At 35.1% G+C, this 5869-nt stretch overlaps 1 pseudogene; it reads right to left on the bottom strand.

The window, feature by feature from the left end:
• Positions 1 to 4751: 4751 nt before the first annotated feature.
• On the bottom strand, positions 4752 to 5268 carry LOC133242491 (large ribosomal subunit protein uL23-like; annotated as a pseudogene).
• Between the last annotated feature and the right edge of the window lie 601 nt (positions 5269 to 5869).

Raw genomic sequence — 5869 nt, 5'->3', positions numbered from 1 at the left:
ATTTACCTGCCAGTAGTTATTTGTTCTATAATAATTCAAAGAATGAAGGTATGCCAAAGGCCTTTAAAAAAAAAAAAAAGAACATCTCTAGAATATGTTAAAGGTTTAAAATAGATTGAGGACTTTCAGGACATTAAACAACATACTCAGTTCCTGTTGATCGCTGTTGCCAATTAAAGTGTCATCCTACTCCTGCCCCTCATACAAACAAACAAAACAAGAATGAATATCATTTAAAAGTTGCACACAATGTGTTGTATACTTTTCTGGTCTTTAATGAACACAAATGAAATTTATTCCTACAGTTGTATCATTTTTCGTGAATTAGATTGATATTACCAGGTTAGTAATTTAAAATCATTTTTAGTAACAGAAAATTTCAGAAATGGCTAAAATTCTGTTAATCTCTTTATTTAGCCAGTGTCTTCTTTTCACTTCAGAAGGAACAAAGAATTCCACATATTACTATTTGAAAGTGGGCCTGTGAATCATTTATACCAGAATCACTTGTGGTATTAAGAGAATATGAATTCACGCTCCATCCCTGAGACTCCCACCGTAATCAATTGATTTTTTTTTTTTCATTCTGAAGTTTGAGAACCACTGTTTTCCATATTTCAGACCAACTATCCAATGCAGGATAGGTTTATAGCCTCTGTTTTAAAATTCCAGTGAAATGGAACTTATGAGGTCACACACATCATTCATTATTAAACAGCCTTAATACAAAGTTTTCCTTGTACTAAGTCAAAATAGATCATGAAACTTCTACTTCTTGGATTTATTTCTTCCCTCTGCAACCACACAAAATAAATGTAATCCATTTTCCACATGACAATTGTTCAAATATTTGGAGACAAGTACTATATTCCCTCTGTTTTCTATCCTGGCCTGAATATCTTCAGTCTCCACAACCATTCCTTCTCTGATCCATTTCCATATGCTCTACCACTCTTGTTGCCAACCTTAGATACATTCCAGTTTGTCAGTGTTAGTCTTAAAATATACCTAGAGCTGAACATGGAGAAGACAATGGCAAGTCACTCCAGTACTCTTGCCTGGAAAATCCCATGGATGGAGGAGCCTGGTAGGCTGGAGTCCATGGGGTCGCTACGAGTCTAACGCGACTGAGCGACTTCACTTTCACTTTTCACTTTCACGCAGTGGAGAAGGAAATGGCAACCCACTCCAGTGTTCTTGCCTGGAGAATCCCAGGGACGGGGGAGCCTGATGGGCTGCCGTCTATGGGGTCGCACAGAGTTGGACACGACTGACGTGACTTAGCAGCAGCAGCAGCAGAGCTGAACATAATATAGATGTGATTTGACATTTAATTTTAATTAAAATTTAATCTTAATTAAAGTTAATAATATTTAATTTAAAATTTAATTTTAATTTTTTAATGTGATTTTGACTTCAGTTTTTTTCACTTATATTTGTCAATAAGTTTTTTTCATGCATTTGATATTTTTATTTGGTTTTTGGTTGTGAATTCATACCATTTACCCTTTATCTATTCATCAGTGTAAAGTGTTGTGACATTATTTTTTCTGTGACATATTTAGAACACTAGACATTAATAAAATATCCTAAACTCATGCAAGTTTCTGTGTCCATGTGTGGTTTGTTTTTACATTTACATGTCACTAAAGCAGAATTATTGTGCTTATAATGAACAAAATCTTCTAGGTCTTTGTCATGTAGAAGGCTATGAAGCCAGTCCTGCTTCATACTCCATGAATACAGTTGACATTATCATCTAAGTCCAGGACTAAAATTTATTTCCTTTACATGGATTATATTAACAGTGAAACGTCATTGAAGCATATTGATTTTTTGCTTATCAAACATAATTTGGTAATATCCATTTCAACCAGCTTTTGCTAATCTGTTAATTTTGAGAAGTCTTATTTCTTATGCCTTCATTCAAGTCACCAACCCAAATATTGAAATTCAAGACAATGCTTATAATCCTGTTATTAAGCCCCTAATGATCTCTGACTAGACTGATTTAAAGCCATTAATTAAAACTTTAATTTTTTTCACTTATATTTGTGAATAAGTTTTTTTCATGCATTTGGTATTTTTATTTGTTTTTTTTATTATGAATTCATACCATTTACCCTTTATCTATTCATCAGTTGCTGGACATTTGAATTGTTTCTAAATTTTGACTCTTATGAATAACACTTCTATGGACATTCCTGTACAAATTTTTGCATGGACATGTTTTCATTTTCCTTGAGTATACATCCAGGTGTGGAATTTGTAGCTCAGATCTTAACCCTATCTTTAATCATTTGATGAATTGTCAGGTTGTTTTTAAACGTGGCTGCATGATTTTATGTTAGCACCAGCAGTATATAAGGGTTCTAATTTCTCCATATGGTCAGCCACACTTGCTGTTATCTGTTTCTTTTCTTATAGCCATTCTAGTGGATAAGTGGTATCTCATTGCGATTTTTACTTCAATTTCCCTCGTATATAATGATGTTGAATCGAGTTTCATGAGTGTATTGTCTATCTTCTTCGAAGAAATATTTATTCAGATAATTTGCCCATTTTTTGAAGTTTTTTGTCTTTTTATTAAGTTGTAAGAGTTCTTGATATAATATGGATTATAAGTAGGTTCATTATCAGATATCTGATTGACAAATATTTTCACTCATTCTACAGATTGGCCATACACTTTCTTGATGATGTCCAATGACATGCACTTTTTAAAAAATTTTGATGTTGTCCAATTAATCTACTTTTTCCTTTGCTATTGTACTTTTGGTGTGTGTGCTTAGTGCTCAGTTGTGTCCAACTTTTTTCATATCTTTATAAAAACACTGCATAATCTAAGGGCATGCTGATTCACACCTATGTCTTCTACTAAGAATCTTATACCTTTAGCTCTTATATTTACATCTTTAATTTTTATAAATTATATGAGTTAGGGGTTCAGTTTTATTTTTAATTTATTTTTTTATTGAAGGGTAATTGCTTTACAGAATTTTGTTGTTTTCTGTCAGTTTTATTTTTATGCATGCAGATTACCAGTTGCTCCAAGGGCATTTGTTGAAAAGACTATTCTTTGTTTTGAATTGTCTTGATATCCTTAGTGAAAATCATTGACCATAGATAAATGGGCTTATTTCTATACTGTCTATTCTACTCAGCTGATATCTATGTTTGTCCTTATGCCAGTACCACACTGTCTTGATTACTGCAGCTTTGTAGTAAGTTTTGAAATCAGTAAATGTGAATCCATCAACTTTGTTGTCTGTTTTCAAGAACATTTGGCTGTTGTGAATTCCTTGAGTTTCCATGTGAATATGAGGGTCAGCTTGTCAGATTCTGTAGCAGAGGCAATTGTGATTCTGATAAGGATTGCACTGAATCTGTAGATCAATTTGGGGAGTATTGCCATCCTAAAAATGTTAAGTATTGCAAACCATGAACACAGGATATCTTTCAATTTATTTATATCTTTAATTTCTTCAATGATGCTTCATGGTTTCCAGGTATATGTGTTGCACTTCTTTTTTTAATTTTAATTCTTTATATACCTTGCAAATGCAACTGTTCTGTCAGTCTTAAATTTGGTTTGTTTCTTACTCTATAGGAACACACTTGATTTTTCTATATTAATCATGAATCTTGCAACCTTGCTAAAATTCTGTATTAGTTCTAATTGTTTTTAAATGATTCTAAGGATTATCTCAGAGAAGGCAATAGCACCCCACTCCAGCACTTTTGCCTGGAAAATCCCATGGATGGAGGAGCCTGGTGGGCCTCAGTCCATGGGGTCGCTAAGAGTCGGACACGACTGAAGCGACTTAGCACCAGCAGCAGCAGCAGCAAGGATTATCTACGTACAAAGTCATGTCATTTTCAAGTAAATATTTTTTTCAAATTTATTTCCAATATGAAATTCTATTTCCCTATTTTCCATGACTAGGACCTCAAGAACACTTTCCAATAGAAGTGGTAAAAGTGGATATCCTTGTCTTGTTTTTGATACTAGGGGGTAAGTATTCAATCTTTCACCATTACATCTGATATTATCTGTGGATTTTTCATAGGAACTCATTAAAAATTCAGGAAGTTTCCTATGATTCCTTGTTTATCCAATGTCATCATGATGAAATGGTGTTAAATTTTGCCAAAACCATTTTCTGCATCTGTTGAGATGATCATGTGTTTTTCTCCCTTCTTCTATTAATGTTGTTGTCTACAGTCATTAAGTCATGTCCAACTCTTTGTGACCCCATGCGCTACAGCATACCAGGCTTCCCTGTCCTTCACTATCTCCTACAGTTTGCTCAAACTCATGGTCATTGAATCAGTGATGGCATCCAACTATCTCATCCTCTGTCACCCCATTCTCCCCATGCCCTTAATCTTTCCCAGCATTGGGGTCTTTTCCAATGAGTCAGCTTTTCCATTCAGGTGGCCAAAGTATTGGAGCTTGAGCTTCAGCATCAGTCCTTCCATGAATATTTAGGGTTGATTTCCTTTAGGATTGCCTGGTTTGATCTCCTTGCTCTTCAAAGGATTCTCAAGCGTCTTCTCCAGCACAATTCAAAAGCATCAGTTCTTCAGTGTTCATCCTTCTTTATACTCTAACTCTCACATCTGTACATGACTACTGGAAAAACCATAGCTTTGACTTATATGGACACTTGTGGCGAACTGATGTCTCTGCCTTTTTTTTTTTTAATAGTGAAAACTTTTATATTTGAAATTAGTCAGCTGGACTCGGTTTAGATGACCCCAATTTTATTGGCAACATCCAAAGCATCATAGTCAAGAACCAGTTGAACATATGTCTTCTTCTTTCCATCAGGCCTGATCATGGTATTGACCTTAGCCATGTCAGTGTCATAGAGCTTCTTCACAGCCTGTTTAATTTGGTGCTTGTTGGCCTTGATAGCCAAAATGAATACCAATGTGTTGTTATGTCCTATTTTATCCATGGCTGACTTGGTGATGAGGGGGAATTTGATGATGGCACAGTGGTCAAGTTTGTTTCTCCTAGGGGTGTTCATTTGAGAATATTGGGGCTGCCTCCTGAGCTGCAGTGTTTTGGGCCGCCAGAAGGTGGGTGACATATGGATATATATATATTTTTCTTCTTTTTAGTGGCTGTGGACACCTTTCAACACTGCTTTCTTGGCCTTCAAAGTCTTCGCTTTGGCTTCAGCTTTATGAGGGGCCAGGGCTTCCTTCTTCACCTTCAGTGCCATCTTCATAAAAAGGCACGCCATCTTCATGAAAAGGTTCTGCTTTTTAATCCACTGCCAAAAGTTTGTCATAGCTTTTCTTCGAAGGAGCAAGCACTGCTTTAACTGAATCCCATATGTTTTGGGTTGTTTTGTTTTCATTGTCATTTGTTTCTATGCATATTTTGAGTTCATCTTTTTTAATTTCTTCTGTGATTTGTTGGTTATTCAGAAGCATGTTGTTTAGCCTCTGTATGTTGGAATTTTTAATAGTTTTTTTTTTTCCCTATAATTGACATCTAATCTTACCACATTGTGATCAGAAAAGATGCATGGAATGATTTCAATTTTTTTGAATTTACCAAGGCTAGATTTATGGCCCAGGATGCTATCTATCCTGGAGAACGTTCCATGTGCACTTGAGAAAAAGGTGAAATTCATTGTTTGCGGGTGAAATGTCCTATAGATACCAATTAGGTCTAACTGGTCCATTGTATCATTTAAAACTAGTGTTTCCTTGCTCATTTTCAGTTTAGTTGTTCTATCCATAGGTATGAGTGGGGTATTAAAGTCTCCCACTATTATTGGGTTATTGTTAATTTCCCCTTTCATACTTGTTAGCATTTGCCTTAAATATTGCTGTGCTCCTTTTTGGGTGC

This window comes from Bos javanicus, chromosome X (genome assembly GCF_032452875.1).
Source record: "Bos javanicus breed banteng chromosome X, ARS-OSU_banteng_1.0, whole genome shotgun sequence".
Lineage (NCBI taxonomy): Eukaryota > Metazoa > Chordata > Mammalia > Artiodactyla > Bovidae > Bos > Bos javanicus.
This window is presented reverse-complemented; position numbering and strand designations above follow the sequence as displayed.